The sequence below is a fragment of the Neolamprologus multifasciatus genome, chromosome 17 (assembly GCF_963576455.1).
Source record: "Neolamprologus multifasciatus chromosome 17, fNeoMul1.2, whole genome shotgun sequence".
In the NCBI taxonomy this organism is placed as follows: domain Eukaryota; kingdom Metazoa; phylum Chordata; class Actinopteri; order Cichliformes; family Cichlidae; genus Neolamprologus; species Neolamprologus multifasciatus.
Window position 1 is genome coordinate 13,343,654 of NC_140455.1, and position 26,848 is coordinate 13,370,501.

General features: G+C 40.8%; 1 protein-coding gene across 2 annotated transcripts in view; it reads right to left on the reverse strand.

Annotated features, from left to right (window-relative positions):
* zc3h3 (zinc finger CCCH-type containing 3) overlaps positions 1–26,848 on the reverse strand; it is a 70,516-nt gene that overhangs the window by 37,890 nt on the left and 5,778 nt on the right. The gene's annotated exons all lie outside the window — the stretch shown is intronic.

Here is a 26,848-nt window from a genome sequence, read left to right on the forward strand (position 1 = left end):
TTAGGGATCACCCAGCAGTCTGCCTCTCCATACCTGACGGCTAATTCCAGAGAACAGCAGTCTCCTTCTGCCCCCTCCCTGGAACTAACCGATGGATAATAAATCTTATTATTGACAGTGCCTGTTCCCCTTGCCATCACATGTTCCCGTCCCCTGGGGCTCATCCTCTGACTCCCACAGCTCCATCTCTCTCAAAGAAGACAGCAGTGCCATGCTAACATCAGACTTAACAAGCAAGTTACCACAATTTAATAACCCACTGGAAGTCAACACAGTTATGATAATATGATCTCTGCGTGTTTGACACCCAGCGACACTTTCTGACAGATGAGTCAGAGACGTCAGAGTTTGATGTCCCGCCCTGCCAAGAGAACTGCATTCCATGGTCTTGGAATTACAGCATCTCGTAACTCCCAAGACAGCAGTATCATCCGCTCACAAAGTATGAGCAGAATGTGAGCCCTGTAGGTTATGTTGCATGTGAACAAGTTTAGCATCTTGTTTTAGGAAAATCAAGAAGGATGGGGAAATGTGCCAACAGATGATAAAAAGTTCACATTTTTCCATGTAACACTTAATACTTGAGGCCTTCTCTGTCAGGACAGGCAGAGTATATCTTTATCCGTTTTTAAACCAAAATTATAAACAGGGTCTATTATGTCCACTGTTTCAGGACATGTGATCCGTGTGCTTGCGTCTGTTGATTGCTTTATATGGATTGAGTAGGCACATTATTAAAACCACTTACTGCTGAAGCAAGTAACACTGATCACCTTGGAGCAGCAAACTGCTAAGAAACCTCTGTTTTGGCATTTGTGTGGATAGACACCCCTTAGAACAGGGGCCTTATAGTGCGGCTCCGCGTGGTTTGGGAAAATAAATTAGAAGTATTTGGGCAGATTTATTTAAACCTTGCTGACAGGAGCTATTTCACTCTCTGCTGTGGGGACATCACCTTAATCATTAACAGTCTTTTTTTTAACTAAATTCAAAGATCAAAAAATATTTTAAGAACTCACGAGGATATGTGTGTATTTTTAATTATGTAAATTTATTCTCTTTATGACCCCTGATTGATTCCCATAGATTAAAAAAGATTTTTTTTTAAATTGGCAAAATAAATAAATAAATAAAAACTAGATGAAGAATTAGTTCTACAATAAATGTGATGACAGACAGATGGTGTTAACCAATTGCTCTTCAGTTCATGACCAAATTAACACTTGGATACAAGTGGTATGTTATATCTACCAAAGTATTTCTGTATGATGGACCTACAATCTTTTTAGACGAATACTCATGGGCTCCATTAGTGGTGAGTGCCATTAGCAGATGCTGTCAACCAGCGTGTTGGTGATGTCACTACAAAGAGGGGTGTTCAAGGGGGAGAATGTGGTTTGTGGAGTAGTGAGTGTGGTGGGGGAGAGAAAGGGGAAGGCTACTGGCTTGTGGCCTCGTCCGTCATCATAGTGGTGCTATCAGCTGTAACATATCCAGCTGACCTGGGAAACAGGCTGCCCAGAGGAAAGGCAAACCTCCCATTCAGCCAAGTGCAAGCACAAATGCATGAGATGGTATAAAACAAGAACAGCTACATTATACTGTTTCTGATACTGTTTTTGAAAGTGCATGTAAAAGTTTCAGTTATCTAGTCCCAGCATTTCAGCCCAAACCCAACAGAAAGGTACGAAGTGATATTTTTACACTTCTGAAGGGTTGTGCCCCTTCGGCGTGGGGACTCTGGGACTGGGGCGCGGTGATGCGGTTGCCTCTCCGGTGGTCCTCCTTGGTCATTCGGACCCTGGGGGACCTGTGGATGTCCGGGCCTGGATCTCCTCCATGTCTGCTTCATGCTCTGGGGGGCAGGGCTATGGCTCCCCACACCCTCTAGCAGATCGTTACATGGACAAACTTTTTGAACTGTTCGCTTGTTGTTTGTTTCCTTTTTTCTTCTTTTAACAGGTGATCCAATGGATTCTCTCAGTGTCTTCTCTTACTGTCCCCCCTTCCGCTCTGTTTTTCTTTCTTCCTTTCTTTCCTTCTCTTTCTCCCTTTCTGTCTAATTGTCTGTCCAATTTGTAATAACTTAAAATAAAATAAAAAATAATAATAATATAGATCAATCAAGTGGACCAATATGGCATTGCCATATTTTCTCCACTTGAAAAAATAAATCAGTTGGGCATCTTTCCTGGCCTTCAGACAACAATTCTGATTGCTAAAGTACCAAACGGGACAGGCAAGAAAGATGGGGAAAAAAAGATTAGAAGCAGCTGAAGAAAGAGGACTTCATTCAAAGAGTTCAGGAAGGAGTTGAGACAAGCTCTGGGTGGTAGGGTGGAGTTACCAAATGACTGGAAAACTACAGCTGTAGTTCTGAGGGAAAATCCAAAGAATTTGTTTGGCGTATCCTTTGGATAGAGGAAGAGGATAAGGATACTTGGGTTATTGAATGAGAAGGAACATGAAAATATTCAGTATTCAAAGGAAGAATTTAGCAAAGAAAAAGTGGGATAGTCAGGGAGTTGCTGGGAGGCTAGGCATACAGCTACGGTGGCAAAGACAAAGGAAAACGCTTACAGTAAATTGTATGTGAGGCTGGGGAGTAAAGATGGAGAAAAGGACTAGGGTCTGATGAATGCATAAAATGAAAGAGAGCGAGAGATGAGGACAGAGGATAGTTAGAGAGAGGACAGTGGAATTTTTAGCAAGATTGTTTAAGACAATCTTGAAGAGAGAGAAGGTTCCTGAGTAATGAAGAAGGTATGTGAATGAAAGTCAGAATACATGTGTGTGAATGAAAGGGAGACAGGTAGAAAAGTAAAGATGTAAGAGCAGACATATTGAAAAGAGAGAGGAAGAGAGAGGGGTCGAAAATCTAAAGATAGAACTGCCATTCAGAAGAGGAAGAATTCAGAGGTTTATGGATGTAGTGAAAGATCGGAGGGTTGGTGTGAAAGAAGAGGATGCTAGGGACAGAGTGACATGGAGGCCAATAACCTGCTGTGGCCACCCTGTGGCCACCCTTAAAGAAGAAGAAAACACAGCACAATCCTTAAGTATTTTTTCAAATGCTGAATAATATTTAAGTAGGCTTGACAACATCCTTGATGAATAATTAAATGTTAATAGCACCTGTGTGTGTTTTTCCAGTGTACATGTATGCCCTTGTGGCCATAAAGAACATTAATAATGTAAATACAACATGGTGAAAACATACATTTCCTGTGAACTCAACCTTGACCCTGACCCCAAACCCATAAGCTGCCAAAATCTTTAGTGGTGATTGGGACTTGGTCAGGTTCACTTCAAACGCTTCATACGTGTCCCAAGGTACACACACCATGTTACGTTTGGTCAAAGGGTCAAAGTCTGGCTGTCAGTCAACATATCCCATTAGACACATCAAGAAGAAGTGCCTGGGGCTTAGTCCACTTAAGGACTGCTATTATTCCATATCTTATATGTGCATGTCTTTGTGAGTATAGAGTAGGTGTGTTTGTGTGGGTACTGAGAGTGAGGTTAAAATGTATCTTATGAAACCCTTTTTGAAGTGCAAACGGAACACCTCTCAAGGACAACCTAAGATTCAATGAGGCATGTGAGCAACACACATCAACAGCTGAAAAAGCCCACGGCACAGGAAGAAGGAAGGAAAAAGAAAAAAGAAAAAAGTGACTGAGTTAAAGAAAAGAATGAGAATGGGGAAGCGAATGGGCTTTTAATCAAATGCTCTTCTGTTTTGGATTTTTATATTGCAGCATTAACCAAGATGTAGCCATCTTCAGGTGTCTGGAAATGAAATATTTTATAGTAAGTATTTTAGTAATACTGAGCTGTCAACATGGTGACAAGATTATATGGTAAGATAAACCCAGGTTCTTCCTGAATTGTGAGGAGTCGGATCCTGGATGCACAGAGAGTGCCCACCAGGACAAAACCACTGTTAAGGTCGTGAGTGGTGAAACGACCCATATGGAAGAGAAATAGTAAAAACTTATATGATTTACTCATGAAAGTGGCCACTTTCTCATTACTTTCATATATTGTTTTAGTAAGTATCCAAAACACACAAGTTTCATTATATAATTTTTCAAGGGATCTTATATCTGTTTTCACTCTTGTATGCTTTTCATACAAGTTTCACACAAGACAGATACAAACTTTATAAGATTTAAAGATATATCTTTTCCATATGGGAAGGCACCTTGGCAGTGGACAGGGACCCTGCAAAACCTTCCATACAAATCGATGGAGAAGCTTCTATAATATTTGAATTTTCATTAGATTACTTTAAAACAGTTTACTGAACCGGACCGTTTCTCTGCATTTTATAATATTATGTTTTTCAATTTTTTTTTGGTTTCTTTGTTTGTTCTTTTAAACCAGAGATTGGCAGTGTTTCTCAGTCAATATCTAACAGCATTCTTGCTTTAAATCCTAGTCCCTAACATCAAGTCTGTTAGCTCTTGAAGAAGACTACCAGGAGTGTATCCCTTAGGTCATGGGTGACACAAACTAATGGGTGTTTTTGACCATAAAGGTCATCTGGCACGGGCAGACACTCTTTCCTGCCAACCTTACACTCCCTGAGAGGGGCTCTGCACCTCCCTGGTGTCTAAAAAGTCTGAAAGGTCTTGCTGTTGTGCCCACAAATATCTTGTGCTTCTTATGATATCGCATCTGGAGAAAGACCGGCACTTGAATTGTAAGAGACACGAGCTTGTGTGTGTTGGTTTGACTTGGTTGATTCGTCTTACTGAATGATGGGTTAAAGACACATGCAGGGTCTTGCAGTTTGTCAGTCACTGCACACACAAGAAGCAGAAGTGACTCACTGGTAGAGATTTAAAGCAGGACTGAGGTTCTGGTTGCAGATGCCAGCGTGACGCACATCCATCATGCTGCCGATTCTTTTGGGCCAGTGAGTGATGGAACCCAGTCAGCCGGTTGGACACCGGCCCTCAACTTATGTTTCAGCCACAGAATGAAAGACAAGGAGGTGATGTACAAGCCCACAGCGAGATACACAAGCATCATGAATGTGTTAGAGTTAAAAGAGAAGGGGAGAGAGCTAAGGCTGAGGAAAAAGGTGGTCAGGGTGTCGAAAGGGACCCAGATAGGACAGATAATGCCAGTGCAAAAAAGGAGCATTTACAGTAGATGTGCTTTACACTTTCGGACAAAACCCAAAAAGAGTTTGAAACTTATGAAAGAACTAAATGATGCCTTTCTGCATGTTCCATGTATGGCTAAAAGAAAAAAGATAATTGTACAGATACTTAACATTTACATTTTGGGCTCTTTCATTAACTGCAACTTTTGCAGTTTGCGATTATTCTGTGGATATTACATTTAGTCCTTAGCTAGACCACAGATATTTGTAGTACAGTTTTATTTTGTAATTAATGTATAGGAATTTTCTTAGGATGCCAATTACATTAACATCTGTAAGCACTCCTATATTAAAATCTTCCTCCTTCTTTTATGACTTATTCTCCCTCTATAATAATTAAAGTTTTTAATTTATTTATTTTTACTAAGGATGCTACATACATGAACAGAAAGTGTCCTTGTGTTACTGTAAAGTTTTAAGTATCCAGTAATATACAGACTATAGATTTACAGATGGCCCTGGGCAATGACAGTGATATTCAACCTCTGACTGTCAAAGTCATGAAGACTGCCTGCTGGGATAATACACAACTTGCGTTTGATAGTACAGTCTGGCCCCATGCCATGATCAGCTCAGTAAAGTAAAGGCACTGCATTACCAGGGTGAAAACTAAGGGTTTGTGGGGGTGGGTGATGAGACACAGCCAAGTCTCTTATTGGCTTGCCAATTTGGTGAGGGGAAGAGCCTGAGAGGATTCCACTACCCCATCCTATAGAGAAAACAACCATGTGTTCTACGGAATACCCCCTCCCAAAAAAAAAAAAAAAAAAACCCAAAACAAATAAAAATAAGAAATTGGCCATCTTGAATGTTTTCCACCTGTAATCATCACCTCTTCGCATTGTGCTCACACTATACTTTTCTTTCCTTAGTTTTAATGGATCATACCTCGCCATGTCTGTGTAGGTGTCCGCAGCTCTATCTGTCCTTTTTGTGTGCAGCATCCTAACCCACCCATAGCCCCTGCTTCATTCCATGGTGGCATTCTGGGTGCAGCTGCCAGAATCTAATTGGTCCCTCTGGGCCAAGGGAGAGCTGGCATCAGCCTGCTAAATTGCTGATCACAACCAGAAGAAGTTGGCATCTGGTAGAAGCAGAGATTGCCACCAAACCACTGGCATGGTCCACTCACAAATACACAACACAGCAGCAAAAGCACTGCTAAAAGACCTTCAAAGTCACAGATAAATGCTTCTATTCTTCCTTCATGTTAAAATTGCTTACTGAACACAGCACCAGAAAGTATGATCAGGACCAGCTGAAAATAAACTACTTTATCCATGAGACATGCTTCATACCAAAAAACATAAAAAATAAATACTACAAACATCACTATTTAGCAGGTTCTATAGAAACAGATTCCAGTCACTTGATCAGATTTTTAAGTTGTCATTAAGTCAAGTATTAATAATATCAGTAAATCTCAAGACAAACTCAGTCAGTTATGTCTTTAACTAAAAAAAAGAGAAAAAACTCAGAAAAAACCAAGACTAGAAAAGTTCTCTGCAAACAGCATGTGTTGTTACGGATGATGCCTGCAGCAATTAGGTTAACTGTCCTCATCAGAATGCTGTATAAGCATTCTGTTGCTCACATTCGGTGTGCGAGGTAGCATCAGCAAAAGCAGTGCCAAGACTTACATGACTGTCGATTATGTTGCACTACAGCATTGTCCTGATTATTTGCCATGTGCCAGGTACAACTGAGATCAGTATACCATATTATGTACTCTATATTCTACCATATACCTAAATACCAGTGTCAACAAAGTTACAACATTATCATACAAAAGTTACTGCTAGCTGGCTAACTGTTTCTACCTTCCTTTAATTTTGTCCATTACACAAATTTCAATTTGGTTTTATTTATACAGTGCCAAATCACAACAACAGTCACCTCAAGGCGCTTTATATTGTAAGGTAGACTCTACAATAATACATACAGAGGAAAAACCCAACGATTATATGACCCCCTATGAGTAAGCACTTTGACAGTGGGAAGGAAAATCTCCCTTTTAACAGGAAGAAACCTCTGGTAGAACCAGGCTCAGGGAGGGGCGGCCATCTGCTGCAACCAGTTGGGGTGAGAGAAGGAAGACATGATAAAAGGCATGCTGTGGAAGAGAGCCAGAGATTAATAACAAGTGTGATTCAATGCAGAGAGGTCTATTAACACATGTTGAGTAAGAAATGTGACTGAAAAGGATATACTCAATGCATCATGGGAATCCCCCAGCAGTCTACACCTATTGCAGTATAACTAAGGGAGGATTCAGGGTCACCTGATCCAGCCCTAACTATATGCTTTAGCAAAAAAAAAGTTTTAAACCTAATCTTAAAAGTAGAGATTGTGTCTGTCTCCCAAATCCACACTGGAAGCTGGTTCCATAGAAGAGGGGCCTGAAAACTGAAGGCTCTCCCTCCCATTCTACTTTTAAATATTGCTTAGTTATCTACATTTATGTTGTACTGCTAATTTATTGTTGCCTAAAGTCAATGTTTGACATCACAATAATTAGGGTAATTTTTGGCTTTAGCCTTTTTTTAACAATGGTTAAGCCAGCTAGCTGTAACATAAGAGCATCCAAACAGAAAGCAATTTGCTCACTGCACAGCACTTTGTTGCAGACAGTTCATTGCTTGAGGACATTCCAGGTTTCAGTGGCCTGAAGCCTTGTGTCATGAAGCTCCATGCTGTAATAGCAAATCAGCATTATAAAAAAAAACATGCATTTTGGGGAATTTTATTTTGTGAACATCATTACTGAGGTAAATCAACACAGGTTATTCCAAACTCTTCATTATATATATACAAGCACATTAAAACAGGAATGCAATAAAAGACATATTCCAGTGTGAGACAGACAAGTGGAGGAACAGCAGTAGAATAACTGTCTCTAAAATAGATGTGGGGTCGTGAAATTTAAGTATACAAGCCTAACTGTAGAAGAGCAGCTATGCTATTATGTATCACATGCACAGAAGCAGGTGATACATGCACAACTTCTGCACAACACAACTGATGGTCCCAACCCCATTAAGAAAGCAAGAAATTCCAAAAATGAACCCTGACAAGACACACCTGTGAAGTGAAAACCGTTTCAGGTGACTACATGAAACTCATTGAGAGAAGGCCAAGGATTTGCAGCACTGTCAACAAAGCAAAGGCTGGCTACCTTCAGGAATCTAAAATATAAGACATATTTAGAGTTATTTATCTTTTTTTTCTTTGCTGCAAAATTCCATATATCTTGCTTCATATATTTGATATCTTCAGTATGCATCTACAATGTAGATAGTAATAAAAATAAAGAAAAACTTCAATGAGAAGGTGTGTCCAAACTTTTGACGGGTAGTGTGCATCTTCATTCTGTTGCTCTGGAACAAACATTTGCTTTCTCCTTCTGCCAACATCTTCTTTACAAAAACATTTTAATATATTCTCATTTCTCATTTCACTGTTATGCAGATGATTCTCAAATCTACTTTCCTCTTAAAAATAATTCTACAACCTCTTTAAAAGTTTTGCCAGACTGCCTTGATGACATTAAATCATGGTTGGCATTAAATGTTTCAATGTAAATGATAAAAAACAAAAAAACTAAGGTTATACTCATTCTTCTCTTTAGGGGGTGAGAAGAACTGGACTTCTGGAAAAGTCCAGAACTCCCTTTGTAACAAATCTGGGGGTGTTGTTTGATTTATTCAAAATTGAAGGCACACTGAGCCAGCATGTCTACTACAGCATTCTGCAGCAACATGTCATCCCATCTGGTTCGTGTTTAGTTGGTCCATCATTTATTTTTCAACAGGACAATGACCCGAAACACACCCCCAGGCTGTGTAAGGGCTATTTGATAAAGAAGGAGAGTAATGCCGGGCTCACACTGTGCGATTTTTTCAGTCGCGCGATTCAGCTCCTGCTCAAACTGTACGATTGACTCGCAGGGGTTAGAAGTTCGTAGGTCACGATGCAGGGTCTCACACTATACGACCCGATGCTCTGATGCGACCCAAGTGCTCACACTGTGCGTCCATAAAATGACAGAAATTCTGTCGCTCGCTCTCCCTCTCTGTCTTTCACTCACACAGACACGCACACCACCGCCATCAACTTTGCTAAATTGCTAATGAAAAACACTGATCAGGCAGCTGTGATTGAGCAGCAATGTCTATCCAACTATTTTCATGGCTGTTGTGGTCGTGATAATTTTGTGAGGCCACATCGAAAAGGCTCGGATGAGCTTTCCATAGTTCTACAAGTTGTGCCTCCATCGCTTGTGTCCAGATCACATGTTGCACTGCCGTGCTGCGCCGTCTTTTTCGCTGACATTTGTGTTTGCGCGTGCGCAGTGTGAGAAACTGCGGTGACACCCTCACGACCAAGCGATTGATGATCGGGAGCTGGTCGTGAAGTGTTAATTGCTTCTCCTTACCCCACGTATACTACACGATGCACGACGCACGATGAAGGCCAAAATCGGGCCAATCGCCAAAACGGTCGCACGACTCAAAAATCGGCTCAAAATGGCCCAAAAATCGCACAGTGTGAGCCCGGCATTATGGAGTGCTGCACCAGATGGTCTGGCCTCCACAGTCACCTGACCTAAACCCAATCAAGATGGTTTGGGATGAGATGGACCGCAGAGTGAGGCAAAAGGGTCAACAAGTGCTCAGGATCTCTGGGAACTCCTTCAAGACTGTTGGAAAACATTTCAGGTGACTAAGGCCTGACTAAGGCCTAGAGAACATATGTGGTTGTTAGGGAAAATTGTCTATTTCCTGACCGATTGGCCAATGGCTGGATATTGCTGGGTGTTGTCAGGTTAACTGACTCAAAGAATTTTGAACTGAAATCTCCGTGTGATTGTTTTGGTCACTAGCAGACTGAAAACAGTTACCCATACCTGAATGAGTTTTACAACCCTTAGATAATAGTGCAAATATTTGCAGTTAAGTCCACATCTTCCTTGCAAACTATTCTGGACTGAACCATTAGACAACCAGTTGGGGAATTTCCCTAGCGACCTGTGGATGTCAGGGGCATTGACTCTGTTTCTGTGTCAGCTCGACTGCGGTTTTAGCAACTAATTTAACAGCAACTGCATTCAACAACCAAGTGGTCAGGGTAAACAGATTTTCTCTTATCAACTGGTTGTTGCTAGCTGGTTGCTAGGTTAGATACCCAATACAGGTTTATGGTGGCAACTGGGAGTTCTGCACTGCAAGTCAGTTCTGCACTTTGTGATTTTAAGGACAGTCATCACAGAGATTAATCTTTCTTACAGACAATTTAGGAATAATTCTTTCTTTACTTGGGTCTTTCTTTACTTTCTGTGTTTATGTCGGGGTTTATACTATTAATGGAGGCCATTTGGCCAGGATTACTGTCATTGAACAAGATGCTCAATGATATATGTGTGTTCTTCCACAGAGATAGAGTGAGGTATTTAACACCTAAGCCACCCAAAGACCGGACACAAATTAACCACACACACACACACACACACACACACACACACACACACACAGTGAGAAGAAGCCCTCTGGACACAAGGTAAATTAACCACTTCCCCCAGAGCAATTCACAAGGGAGCAGGGGGCAGTTAATGGTAAACGATCAATACTGCCTTCTTCAGGAGAGCCCACGCAATATTACCCCCACATCTAGATACATATACCATGTATCTACACAAAGTTACGTGGACGTAATCCATATTTTCTCTGTGTAAACACAACATTTTAAGACTCAAATGAGGGCAGTTTGATTTGTCTGTGGCAACGCTGGTCTATGAGGTCATGATGCTTGTCTCTCTTTTAGTCAAGTGGCTTTCTACCCCCAACTCCCTTTTTTTCCCCTTCTTCACTCCTCTTTAACTCTGAAGCTATAATGACAGGAGACAAACTAGCCATTTCCCCCAGAGCAACTCACCGGGGACAGCAGAAAATGAACTGCCCCAGATCAATACTGCACTCTTTCACACAGTCACGCTTCTCTCCACCACAGACACTCAGCAAAGTGTCCCACTGTGAAAAAGACACTGCTTTAATTTGATTTCAGTATTGAAAATAAAATGACTCTCTTTGCACTGACTAGAATAAGCCTAAGACAATAAAAGAAAAGAAAAAAGAAAAGACTGCATGTCTTTTCTTTTGTGACTTTCACAACAAGTGAATTGCATTATCTAATAAAGCCAATGTACAAATGTTTCTCTGTGTTAACATTCATAATCCAGCCTGGTAATTTATCATGCTCTGGGTAAGTCAGCCTGCTTTCATGCAGCTTCAATACAATGAAACTCAATACATGCCTTCATACATAAAACTATTTACTTGGATCATAAGGCCTGCAAATGAAATATACCCACAGTAGTACAGGCTTGAAATAAAGCCATCTTTGACCCAACTGAATTTACAATGCATTATCCTCCTGCACATTTTTTCTTCACACAGATACTTAATAGTTAATAGTTGATTTCATCTTACCTGCCCACTTTCTTTTGTTCAGACTGAAATGATCAAGAGTTTGACACACTTTGGGTCTAATTACACATCGTGATGGCATAAAGGAAAATCATGTCTTAAAAATGTGACTCCACCAACTGCATCATTCTGAAAAATCCTAAAATGTTTAAGAGGTAGAGACAAAGGGAGGAGGTCATGTGGATATGGGATGGATGTGTCTCAGTAATGCTCTTTTGAAAACATGTTTCCTGAAACACACTTTAGTGTGGTAACTAGAGGATCATGATGGTCACAAGTTACATTAATTCAAGCAAGAGCATCAATGGCAATGTCTTCCATGTGATGCCATTTGTGGGTGTGACAGGAAATTATTAAACAGTGAGTAAGCAAAAAATAAGTCTCAAACATTTATAAAAATGAGAATTCCACTGGAAAAAAGGACTTGAGATTATTTCAGAATTCGACAATCTAGGAACACATGATCTAGTGTACTAACTTTGAGGGCAATGGACAATTCTTGGGCCCCTTTCAGAGTAGCCAGTGGATATCTGGACAAGACCTTTGCTGATAATTTAGTTTTCCAAAGACAGAGTTTACATGGACAGGTTTCCAGAGGATATTCATGAACTTATTTTAACATTCATTCATTGAAATCATTCTGGGAGAACATCTGCAATGAAATTAACTTATACAAACAATGCCCCTGCTCTCATTTAGTCTCTTCAACCAGCCAGCCACAGCTGGCTTACATCTCCTCTGTAGTGGACTGCAGCCTGAACCAGCAGACCTCCTTCTGCTGTGCAATGCAGAGCAACTCAAATCAGACACTGCATGAAAGAACAGTCACAGGCTTGTGTGCCAGAGACTCACTTGAGAGGCAGCTGATCATAATGCTCAGTTATTACTCACAATGGACATGATAAGTCATGTTTGCAGAAGAAAAAGCAATAAGCAGCAAAGGCCCTTTACAGAGCTCAGAAACATTTGCACAAATACTTGCAAGCGATGCAAGTGCGATAAGTGTACTTCCTCCGGAATGTAGATGTGTGGGAAATACCATCACTGTTCAAGTGTGTGCTTAAAATAAAGATAATAAAATGACATGACATTAACTGGTTATCTTTGAGATTTTATTTCAGAAAAAAGCAATACCTCTTGTTCTTCAGGTGATTGTTTACCTGCTTTTAATTAAATTATGCTCAAATGTGATCACTCAATAGCACACGGTCCAAAATAATAAACCAGGAAGCTTTGAGCACCAAAAGTTTTGTCCCACACCATTGAAAAAGACTTGATATGGAGGTCAGATCTTAGCCTTTTATACACTGGCTCTGTGTTAATTCCACACCGCTATAGGGCTGCTCGATATAACGATATATATGACGATATAAAAACGTCTATCGTTTCCTATTACGCTATCATTTGTTTCGTGGTGTCGTAAAATAAACAGTTTACAGCAATATGTTTTCATCTTTTTGATGGTCACTGTAGTACCTATATTAATTTCTAAAGTTCTCTCTTTCTCTTATATTTAATATAACAACAGTATGGACGGACAAGCGCCTGTTTTTACGTGTTGTCGTTAGCAACAATGGTGGTAAAACCATTGCGTGGCTCCGTTATCTGCATGTTTGTTTTTCAGTTAACACTTTCACAATAAAGCTCAAGATCCTGTTGAGACTTTTCAAAATAAACTGAATCACGTGAAAGAGTATGCAGAGAGTTTATGGATGAGAAGCAAAAAAAGAGCCGTCAGGTGCTAAAAAACTAAACCTTAGACTCAAACTTTCAAAGAAAATGGTGGCCGTTACTACTTATGTCTAAAAATGTATAGTTTCATGCATCGGTTAAAACACTCGACTCCAGGTAAAGGACGCCCAGCTGAAAACACTTCACGCAAGTCGAGCTGCCCGAGATTCACAGAATTTACAGAAAATGTTACATTTTTGTGATTTATATCGTTGTCAGGACGATAAATATCTTATATTGGGATATGAGATTTTGGTCATGTCGCACAACCCTACACCACTACTATATTTTATACATCCTTCCATGACACCCTAATGTTTACTAGCTGCAGTCATCCTCCACCATTCGCATGGAAGAGAACAGAAAGAGACTACTCTCTGGATTCTCATCTGCCAGTGAGAAACAAATGAGAGTGAGACAAATCTGTGACTAAATCATTACTGCTGGAAGCTGAACCAGAAGTATTGTGAGATTGAGTTTTAAGTGTTGGCAAAAAGTTAGAAAATTATTAAGAAATAATACTCTTTGGTCATGATCTTCTAAAAATTAATAAAGTTGAGTGTCAAGTTGGATCCTTATAATGGTTGCCATGGTTGCCAGGGATTTTAGATGCCAAACCATAAGCACATTTGCTGTGAAGTTAGAGGTTGTAGTTTCAGCTTGAGTGAGGGACAAGTTCATCAGGTGCTTAACATGATGAGGCAGCAGCACACATGTGCAGAGCCCCCTCTGCAGCTCATTGTCAGCAGTGCAGAAGGAGGACACTGTTGAGCGTATGGGTGGTGCGTACGAGTGAATCCTCAATCTGGCTGTACACTCTGATCCACTCACGGGTGAGTATAAATAGTACTGACCCCAAATTCTGCAGGTCCCTACCAATTCTGTGCTAGCCCAAAAAGACATGACAGAATCCATGCCAGCTGCCTTCCACTGACCAGTCAAACCAGCATCACTGCCAGCAGACTACAGCTGATAACCCACCATCAGCCAGATTTCATATTTGGAGCAGACCAACTAATCATCAACACGTCATCAAATTATTATATTTACAGAGAATTTTATTTTTGTCCTGCTATGCAACAGTGAAATTAATTTATCAAATTACAAGTGCAGCATCAGTAGCTGTGTAACAATTAAATAAAAGATTGAATTAAAGAAATGATTGAAAAAATCTTTCAAGTTGAAAATGTTACAAAGATAAAAATAATACTAGAAATTGTACTGTAAAACTGAATGAGGCATTTTGTAGCATTTACCATGATAGTCCTGGGAACTAATTTGGTAACCAGTTTAACATGAGGAAAACACAAAATTAAAACCAAATGTCTGACTAGTTGACAAGTATGAAATTAGACTGTTAAACTGTTAAAACTGATCACATCCTTAACCACAACCTTAAGTTAAACACCGTCTGTACACACACTGTGTTAATTACATTGTTCAGTGGTCAAAATAAAATGCCACATACATCCAGTGTTGGTGTGTTAGTGGAAGCACAATACCTTAAACAACATCCCCTTATAAAGGTGACAAGGAAGAAAACATGCATGGTGAATAATGAAACATTTCGCATTAGAATGCAGGGTCAGAGTGCTGTCATTACTACACTAATGATGATTAACAAATCTTTCATCATTGATCTGGCGTGTAGTGCCGGTTATTAATATCACACTCGGAGCTCATAGTCTCTCCACCCATTACAGCTACCAGATTTGCCATACCAGAGCAGTTGCACGTTCACTACCACGAATGCCAACACAATGAGAGTCAAACCAAAGCTGAACACATACTGGAAATCATCTGAGCCGTTTCAACAAGCAGGACATGATAAGTTATATTTTATTGTGTCTTCAGTTTGTATAGGGCAAGAAAAACAAATAAAACCAAATAAATTTCACCCCAGCCACACATAGAGTTGAAGACTTAATTACATTGCATCTGTTCAGAGCAAATCTCCCTAATTAAAGAGTTTAAGCATTAATTATTCAAACACACAGAGAGTAGGGGACTCTTGATGAGTTACTGAAGAAGTATGTGAAGGTGGTGATGGAGGGGAATGCAGTGTCTTCTGAGGCTATAAAAACAATCAACCCAGGCATGGCTAATCAATACATGCCTAGCAGTTATCTTAAAGGACTTTAACAAGAGTGTAGCAACTGACAAACACAAAACAATCATCTATTATTAAATACCAAACCACATCCCAGACTGTGGGAGGAGGACGGGAACAGCAATGGGTACACAGAAATTGATAGTACTGGTACCACAGACCATTGATCTCTTCCCTACCCATCTTGACTGATTTTTCTCTAGTTTCGGTTTAGTCTGGTAACATGAGATGTTACTGCCCCTTCAGCTTGCACAGGTAGTCCAACTCCTCAAACCCCTCACATGTTTGCAGTTCCTCCCAGCACACTCGCAAGAGTAAGGAGGAGATACCAGGAAGCAGGCTGTTAAACAAGCAGAGCTCAAGACGACAGAAGGACCTCAACCCAACAGAAGGACCTGTGTCTGCTACTTTATGCAAGGAGGACAAGGAGGAGCACTGCCAGGAATTCAGTAGACTACTTCTGACCAAACTGATAGACTCAGACTCCATGACGGTGGCACAGAACCCAACACCCTTCAATTGCACCAGTGCTCAAGACTCACCATCATGCATATTGATTGGCCCCTGCCAGAAAAAGAAAAAGGAACAAACCTGCCAGGTCCACCACTGGCACCCTATTCTATTGAGACAGTGGTTCACACTGACCATACATGACAGATGTGAAAGAATGTTAGCTAACACTGCCCTGACTGTTGTTAAGTACATGGCCAATATCCTCAAACCCATTGTCAGAACATATGCTGGTGCACTGGACCCTGGGTGCTCCAGGTGCAGGAGGATAAGTATGTAAATTGTTCCAGGATGACAGGCATTGATGCAACTGAGTGGCCATCACTTTGTCCAGACTTGAAATCAATTCAGAACCTCTGAAACATTGTGTGTGAGTGCACAGCTAAGCAGTGTTTAAGCACCTTGAGGTAACTGTTGTGATTTGGTCCTATATATTATACATAAAACTGAACTGAATTACCTCAAGGCTAACACTGAGAAATAGCACCACAGGCTGCCTATGAGCTTATTGATGCCCTGATAGGAGATCTCCTAGGACACCATCTGCCATCTCATCAGGAGCATGCCCAGATGCATTAAGGAATGCACGAGCCACATTATGATTCAAGTTGGATCAGCCTGTGAGTTTAATGGTAAATTTTGACTTGCAGTGTCACTTTGAATCTAGCCATCAAAAGGGTTAATGTTTTTGGTGTGTAATGGCCATTAAGTAATTTTATTCACCACACAAAGTTTATCAACATTTTCAACTTTTATGATTCATTCATTACCATCTGATGTGTGATTCAAATGTCTTCCTAATTGTTTGAGCAGGGTTAGGGTTATATTTGGCAGATTACATCATTAGAACTGAGTTTCAGTTCAGCCTCTCAATCTATCCATCAGACAAAGCAGCACTGGTGAAATTAAAAAGACAACAAAAAACTGATCAAAAGGTAGGTGAAGAGAGAGAGTAATGTGGCTATTTAAATGGACAGAAAAAGAGCATTAGGTACTGGTGGGGTAGACGGTAGAGGGCCAGTGAATACCTCACTCAGACGAGAATAGATTTGCAGGGGTTCAGATGTCCAGGCCAGTAGGTGGATGGAAATGGAAAGTTGGAGAGCTTGGATGAAGGAGAAAAAAAAACATCTTCAAGAAGAGGGGTCAGGTTTCTCCTCAGCTTGGACCCTGAACTTGAGAACCTGATGCTTAGCTCTGAGTCTTGTATGGAGACTCAGGTAGAGCAGACAGATTTGAGAAGGGCATATGGATGAAAGTGTTTAAAAAAAAAGAAGAAGAAGAAGAAGAAGATCTAAATCTCTACTTAGCTCTACCAGCCTACTAAGACATACAGTAAAGCCCCATCAATATGGGAAACAGCTTTACTCCACTATAAGGTAGCGAGAAGTAGAGAAATAGAAATAAGTAGATAAATGAATTAAAGATGTGGTTAACCTCTGCAGTGATAGTGCCTATAAGAATTTAGATGGTAGTTGCAGTAACAGGTTCAACAGAAAATTTCACTGTTACTGGTCCAACACTAGAACCTCTCCTAATGTTAAATGCCTAAAATATTTTGTAATTATTATGTCTGAATAAAAAGTCTAAAACTAGTAGACTATAATGTAAAGAAATAAAATGATACCAGGTTTTAGTACATTTGATACCAGAGCTGACAATCTACTATACATGACATTCATCTATCCATTTCTTATGCTTATCCCTCTGTGACAGCGGAAGCCTATCCCAGTTGGCACAGGTCGAGAGGGAGGACACATGCTGGACAGGTCGTTGGTTTGTCACAGGGCAAACACAGAGACAGATTCTGTGTCCCATTCACACTTAGATTTACAACTCGCAAATTAGCCTAACCTTCCTTTGGACTGTGGGAGGAAGACAGCCGTAGAGAACCCACAGAGCTCATGCAAGCACAAGTAGAACATGCAAACTCCACACAGAAATACTCCAGCCTTGATTAGGATTACCTCAGTTTTCATGTGCAAGCCTTTATGGGCTGACACTCGGCTATAGTTCCATCAAAGATTTGTAACTTAGAATGATACTATTGCACATTACAACACTGCTGATTCACACAGTGTGGGAATCATGCATCTAGTTGGTAGTGAAAAGACTGGGGGCCTAACCAGAGCTGGGTGAAACAACACACTAAGAACAAAGCTGGACTTTCCTCAGGCATTGAAACAATACTACCAATCAACCATCATTTGGCATGTACTACAAGGAAAAGTAACGCACTCAGCCATGTTTATTCAAGCATTAAGCATTCCTACACAGTTGCCCCCCCCCCCCCCCCCCCCCCCCCCGATCCCTGTCCCTGCTTACACCTCCCTCAGCACAAAAACAAGGCTGATCTTCAAGATCTTGTGTGGTCTTTACCTTACAATATAGAGCGCCTTGAGGCGACTGTTGTTGTCATCTGGCACTACACACAAAAAAAAATTAAATGAATTAAATTGACTATTAAAACCTGGGCCGAGGGAGCTCTCGCGACACTACAACACTGCTTTGCACCACATAATTAGATTTATTTGTACATTGGGACTTAGAGGAAGTCACACAGATAGCCTTGTGCTACATCTTGACCTGTGCTGGTTCACTGTGAGTAAATGGATCTGAGTCTCTTCTAATAAGAAAACCTGGGTGGTGAAAGAAGTCCCCACAGTCCCCAGAACTTGTGCCCCTGCTTCAAATCAGGGGACAAGGCCCTAACTAGTTCCTTGGATTTCAAAGCATCTTTTCTGTTGTTTTTTATCCAGTGGAAACCCCATTTTAAGCTATCTCGTGTGGACTACATCCTGATTAAATGAAAAGTTCTGCAGAGTACAAGATAAAATATAACTGCCAAGTTTGCTCCAGTAGAGAATATCATGATAAAACAATGCAGAAAGTCTAAAATTAGCAACATAATGTTTGTTTAACATTGGGTTGTTGGTTTTTTTTGCTGTCTTGTGCACTTACATCTGCTAATACTGTGTCTGAGTTTGTGGACATAACGTGCCAAGCACACTTCAGAATCTTTTCTCGTCCTCCCAAGCAAACCTCCTGCACTTACTGAGGCAATGCGTCAGTGTGTGCAGACATATGGAGGGGAGCGAGGCCGGATAATGTTACTGTCATAGGGTCAGGGTACAGCAGGGAGAGTGGCTGGCCAACTTTACCAACTAACAAAAGGTGAAGATTTATGGAGCAGCTCTTGACGGCCCCAGACTTTCCCCTCCCTGTTACGATGACAAACACATCTTTATGTAACACAACAGCACCCCTAACTGCACAGGAATAACTCGGACTGATTAATCAGTTGAAGTAAAAGAATGAATGGAGACCTAGTTACTTCTGTCAGTTTGTTTTATTTAGTATTTGTTATAAGAGTCTGCAAACTATGTTGCAGTATTTCAGTATTTTGATAATGAATGGATTTTTCTTGCCGGAGTGCTGGTTTCACTCTTTGTTTTTGTTTTTAAGAATGGCATGACAAATTCAGATATTTTAAAGTATTAAAGTGAGAAGTACATCCAAATGCTGATTTGTAATGATAGCTGTGAAACAATTAGCAGCCAGAACACAAACCCCTGAATGGTGGAGGAAATAACATTGATCTTTTCAATGTAAAGTTCTCCTGGAAAGGGCTCAAGGATTCTGATGCAGCGTCCACGGGATGCACTGGAACAAGTCTGATCCAAAGAACCTCTAACCTGCAAAAAGCAGGAGCCAAAGCATTTTACCCAACATCCATGTGGCAGACACTAAAAGATCCTCTCAGAGGTCCCGTGTCCATGTCAGGATGGTCAAAACTATTTTGGCAGGATGGGAACCTACACAATATTTGGATGGTGGTTTAATGTTGTGGTTGGCCAGTTTGTTGGTTGGGAAATAAAAACAGTTTTCCAGGCCATTAATTTGAACAAAATGCATCCATGTGGGCCAATCAGGCCTCTTAGGTTTGTAGCATACTGGCTGAAACCCTCAAGTAGTCCCTTGGAAATTTTAAATGGTAAATAATAAAGAAAAAAAAACAGTGCTGAAATTTTCCCTCTAAACCATCCAAGACGAATATCTAGATCAGTTTGTGGTATTTTCTTGACAGCATCGAGATGTTATCTCCTTATTTTTCTCATTTGAGTGTCAAATGTATTTGTGAAAATGTCTAATTTTAATCCTTCCAAAAGTACATGAATCCAAATCTATACACAGGACAATTTCAAAAATCTGTTTCTATTTTGCATATCTGGTAAAGTTTTCCTGAAAATCTGTCCTTACATTTAAATATTCCTGCTAATGTATCGACTATTTAGTTACTGCCACCATTGTTATAATTACATCATTATTATTATCATTGTCACAATTACTATTACTATTACACATTACTATTGGCAGGATTTTAAGTCTATACTGTCATAGCTAAATATGGCAACACCCACTGGTCCAGCCAACCCATTTACCAATAAGCGACACCCATATAGCCTGCCACGTGTTCTCAAATAATTAGCAGTGCGCTGTGTGCCTCCTGTTGGGTTTGTGATTTATTCAGACAGCCCAGCACATGGGCCACTCCTCTGGATACCAAGAAAACATTTACCTCCTTAACTGGAAAGGAGTCGCAATCATCTCAGGATAAAGTTTCTGGACTTGGTAGCATTGATGACACTTTTCAACACCCACTGCGCCCCCACCACCCCACCCGACAAAAAATAAGACACCCCTTCACAACACCACATAAATAATCTTAGAACTTGTTAAAAATATATAAATAATAACAGAATATTGATTCAATGATTGGATTATCTGGAGCGTGCCTTAAGCAATTTGAATCTGTTGTCATTTAGCAGGGTAGCAAAGACCAAGTATTCTCAACCCTGTCAGTGTCCTCAAGAAGGCCAGAGAGGCATGTTAAACTCAAATGAGTGAAAATTTTAATTATTGCCAGCTGACAGTTTGATGAGAGTCCAAGAGAGGGGAGAAGGAGAGGCCTTAGAGCACAGTTAGGGTGAAGTTACTCATGTGGGCATACCGTACGTTCAGGGATCAGATCATTGGCATGTACAGCTCTCTGGGCCCTGGGAGGTTAATCAAAATGCCAAATGTTACAGTGCACCATGGCACAGAGCTATACTAAGCCAGTAATGTGCAGGATGCAATCTTACATGAGAAACTGGACCATTCATGCAATTGAATAGCTATACTACTTCTATATATATATATATAAATGCATGCAGACGCAGATGTCAATTCTGCCTTGTATGTTTATGCACAGAAACGTGTGAAGGTTACAAAAGTCCACAAAGAGGTCTCATGGCACTACTTCTGTTTAGCCAGACGTAAAAAGTGGAAGTAACACTGACATTCTTGTTGGTTTATTCTTCTTTTCTGTCTGCAACAACTGCATGAGCCTGTGTCTAAATCATTAAGGCAACATTACAGTTGTGGACATGTGTTTTGTTTGTGTGTGTGGGCGCACATGTCTTACAGAGAATGTGTGTGAGTGAGACAAATGGTGACAGGCATTAAGAGAGAGAGAGAAGGCCACAGACAGTTCAGCACAGACAGAAAGAGGACAGAGGTCCACCTGTTTGACACAGAGAGCCTGAGAAAGTGAAGAGGAATGAGCAGAATGAGCACGTGTGTGTGTGTGTGTGTGTATGTGCACACATTAGTTTAATGTCCATACTTTGGACCAACTGATAATACTACGGGAGCACAGGGAAATGGCATTTAGAGAACGGTATGTAGGCAGCTGTTTGGAGGGACCTACACAACAATGCACACACATAAACACACACAAACTATTAAAATCATTTAAAGAATAAAGTTCAGAGAAACATCAGTGTGCAAAACACATGTTACTTTACATGTTATATGGAGTGACAGTGAGCACACAGCTTTCAGTTCCAAACAAGCGGTGATCTCTTGCCCTCTATAAGCTGCTGCTGTGTGTGCAAATGCAGGAAAGTGAGTCAGTGTGAGAAGACCGCAGGACAAGTGGCCATGGTGTGAAGGAAAAGTGGGAGAAACTGGAGCACGTGTGAACCAGAGAGTGATGCAAATAAACAAGCAAAAATAAACAAGGTTTAAAAAAAAAAAAGACAGGCAGATAGCGTGTACATGTGTCAGGACCCAAAAAGGTTTCTATATTTGTGTGATTACTGTGCAGTTTTAATCCAAAAGAAGTGGAGTACTTCAGCAACATACGATGGAGGGCTTGGTGATCATTAAATTTATTCTCTGCATATATTTTATTTGCTAATTACTTTGCTAAGTACATGATAAATAACTAAGCAGTGCAATCAGTCCCTGTATTGAATCTCCCACCTCGCTCATGAACCACATCTCTACCTGGTTAGGGTGGCCTTCTAGCTTGTTTGTAGCACAGCAAGAAAAACACCAGACCAATCAGTCTGGTGTTTTCCTTGCAGACTAGCTAGTTTCAACTTCGTTGGAATACATCACACAGACGGAAGAACCAATATTGTGTATACACATAACAGACAATTCTAAAAACAGAAGGAACAGAAAATGTCAAACATAACGTATTTTAATAGCTATAAAATAGGAATTTCAAAGACATATTAACTGAAACCCAAACAAGCAGAGGCCTAAAGAACTATCTACAACATATTAACAGTATCTGGAAGTCATGTCCTTACGAAGAGAGACAGCCCTTTAACTTAATCTTAAGAAACGGAAACAGGGAAAAATGGCCGAGGTGTGCCAAATTACGCAAGAACTATACTAAAGCTCAGTGGCAACAGGTCTTATGGAGCAAGGAGTCCAGATTTGATATTGTTGGTTCAAATCATTGTCAGTATGACATACAGAAAAGGTCTGGGTAGAGGCACAACAGTGACCATCTACAGCCACCTGCAAAACATGGTGGAGGCTCTGTCATGGTCTGGGACTGTATTTTAGCTAACTAACTGATGAGTTATGAATACAGATATGTAGCATCAGATTTTTTATCCACCATGCAATACCACTTGGAAAGCATTTCCCACCCACATTTCCCCAAACACACTGCCAATGAAGAGATTATACCTGGATAGAATGGATCAGTCGTGCTCTACTCTTCAAGGGCTGAGCATCTCTTTGAGGAACTTTAATACTTTCTGTTTGCATGTGTCCACATAGGGTAAATGGAATGAGATGTATGCATAAAGTAGAAAAGGTCCAAGAAAGCAGGGTATCAATGCAGCTGTGCATGTTATTTATGGACAAAATAAATGGCATCAGTGTTTGCACAGTAACTGGATCCCTGCAGGAGCAGGGGGTGTGAAAGGAGGATTCTTTTGCGGCGATAATGGCCTCTATGTTGTGTGAGAGAGCAAAAGAGGCATGTAAGATTGATTGATTGTAACATTCCAATTACAACACACAAACAGGTCACCAATCTGACAGCGTGGGTCTGGAAATACTTAAGATTTAGCTCAAATGGCGCTAACCAAGAAGAAATCATATGTGAAGAGAAGTGTGGAATTCTGCGTGTATCGTGAAATAACAACTAACTTGTTCAACCACTTGAAAATGCACCACAAACTGCAGGAAAACCATGAAGGCTAAGAAGAACCTTGTAACGTGAATCATCAAAAAAATCCAGCTTAGTCATCCATGAGATCGAGGCTGGAGCGCATGGCTGTATATCCATCCAGCTCACAAAGACACACTGAAATCATTAACCCAATCACATTCTGTTTGTCCAACATGTCCAATAAATACAGTGAGTAGGGAATGCTTCAGGAAAATAGTTGAGCATTTTAATAAGAAAGCAGCAAAACCCACTCTGTACACAAAAGCACCCAATTGTTGCATACATACAACAAAAACATTTGTGTCACTAAATGCACAGAGGTTAAAAGCAGACCTTTTCACTGGATGTGGCAGATTGCAACATTTTGGGAAGCGTTCACAGTGATGTAGAATATTGCTTATTTTCTCATTAGAACTGAAGCCGTTTCTACTTAGTTTGTAACATGATGAACAACTAAAATGAACATTAATAAACCTGCCCAAAAGTGGCCCCGTTTTGGAACAAAAAAGAAAGAAAGTTAAATCACACTAGATCAGGCAAACCTCCGTTCAAACCTTCCTCAAGGACAATTACCATTGAACATTTTGTATTTATGAAGATTTCTTTATGTGTTTGCTTGAAGTGAATTGTGTGTGGACTGGGAGGAACAGTCATTTTGTTTTTTGTTTTAAAAAAGTAAAAGTGTCGTTTTAATTTTAGAAAATTTAAGTTCAAAAGTTTCATTTACTCAAGGCTTTATTGGACAGTTCAGACCTAAAAAGCCTGTAGTCTGCAAAAATGATGCACTGCGCTGGGATTTAAAAAAATAAAATAAAATCACAAGGTATTTTAAAAGAGCAGTGAAGACAGCCAAAACGAGGGGAACGACTGAGCAAGACTGGATGAGAGATGGTGAGAGAGGGAAGAAACTGGAGTGAGATAGAGACCTAAAGCGCTCCAGAAGCCTGTCACATGGGGCCTGAAGACGCACGCCTCAGCACTCTTCCTCTCTGTGTTCTGTCCGCTCCTGACATTTATCTGCTTTATTAGATTATCTGGGCTACATGGCTGTCTCTGACTGCATGCAAGCACACACACACACACCTCTCAATTCATTACAGTCCTAACTGCTTACTTAGGTTTATGCCCTCTTTAAATTAAACCTCAGATAACCAAGCACCTCAGAAAACACGGTCCCCTGAACGTGGACAGGAAGCTGAAACTAGCATACCGAGCAGGAAATTAAGAAACATTGTTTGTGAGTATATTATCATGCATGTGTGAGTGGTCATGAGGTCGGTTTTAAACAGGCTCATCTATAGGGAATGTGCTTCCCATCATTAGTAATTCAATTTGCGCTTTATTAGCAGCTCTTATCAGAAGCACAGACGGCTAAGAGCAGCATTCCTCACTCCATCTTCTTCCACACTCATCCACATTCCACCTTTCCTCTGTCTCTAATGTCCATCTTTAATTAGAGATGCATGTGTTCCTGTTGTTGTATCACATGATATAAAAAACTGAGGGCAAAGATGAAGATAAGGAAAAGACAAAATGATTTAGGAGGTGTGGGAATAAGAGCATGAAGTTGTGTTAAAGCATCAGAAAAAGAGGAACAGAGTTTAAGATGCAGAGCCATGGGGACGAATAAAGCCTAATGTTAATAGTGATGGTTTTTCTAATGTCTTCTGACTCCATTGAGTATGGGAGATTACACGAAGATGGCCATGAGCCGTGTAGGGTACACACAAAATGACCGGAGGGTTCGAGGGGCAAGTGGAAGCAGGAAGGGGGGAATGGAGGGAGAGCGGGGTTGGGGCTGTAAAAACAATGATTGCTTTCCATCAGGTTAGGCCTATATTCTACAGTTCGTTAAAACAATCCAATTTGCAAAAGGATAATTATGCATTAGCTCCTTTTTATCTACTGGAAGGAGAGTGGTGCCAGGGCTTGATAGCAGTGGTGCTGCCTGCCTCCACCTCTGCAAATTACCCGCTATCGGCACTTGTTCGCCATCACCGCTGAATTGGGCAATCAATTAACCCACACCCCCTCCTCTTATAGTCTGCCTGTACACCTCCCTGTGACAGCTTGCAACACAAAGCCCCTACAAGGATGACATGGATGGAAACTGCTGCCCTCTGCTGGACATGGCTTCAATTAACTAGCAGCTTTGTACCAGTTCTACGTACATTACCAACCAGTGTCTGCTTTGTAGAGTATGCATTGTGTTCACACTGGATCAATTAGAAGCACGCTGTACAAAAACTAAAACAGCAAGCAGAAAGAAGCTTGGTTTTGCCCATTTTTTCTATTATCCTACATATCAACGATGCAAACATGATAAACTGATGTCTTCCTCCTACTGTTAGAACCTCTGGAGCACCTGCTCTGTGGTTAGCTACTGACAGGTTCTCAAAATGAACCATGGAAAGACTGGCTATTAACAATAAATGTGACATACTACATACAATTTATAGATGTAGCCACCGCCATGATGTTGTGTTTTCGGAGACAGCAGTGACAAAGTTTAGACAGGAACATGGATTGCCAAGGTGATGAGCCAAGTCATGAAGTGCACTGGTGCGAGGCACAGACACCTACCTTGATTGACTGATTAATCAGCCAATCAGTGGTGCTGCCTGCCTCCACCTGTGTAAATTACCGCTGCTATTACTGCTATCAAGTCCTGGCTGATTAATCAGTCAATCAACATAGAGCCTTAACAAAATGCTCCTCCCTGCTTCACAGGGGGTCATTACACCAAGTGTCTCTGCATATTTGATTTAGCAGATTTTTGAACCGGATACCCTTCCTGGCTCAGGCACTACTACATTGTAGAGTCACAAAGAGGTGAGTTGTAATAAAAATAAATTATTAAATCACCCTCTGTCTAACAGAAGGGCAAATTAGCTGTAGAGACCACAAATCTTTTTCTTTTTGCAGCAGCAGGGTGTAAACATGCTAATTTCACCTCACATGCTGGCCTTCAAGCATGGATGTCTGGGAACTGTCTGCAGTTTGTGACACTTCTATGTTGATCAATATGTTGATTCTGTATCTCTGTGTATCATTAATGGGTGGAAGGGTGGATGCGTGGATGGCTGGGCCTGGGTCTGGGGCTTGCTGATCCTTGGCCTTGTAGGACATGGTCATAGAGGGAGGGGATCAGCTCCCCCTACCTGGGATGAAGGTACTAGTTGGTTCCAGGATGCTTGACAGGATGTTCTGGTATGGACCCACTCTCTTGGTGGTCTGGGGTGGCTTGGACTTCTTCCCTGTCTGACGGGAGGTCTGCCGTGTCCTGGGTGAGAATTCTAGCGGGGTCGACTGCTCAT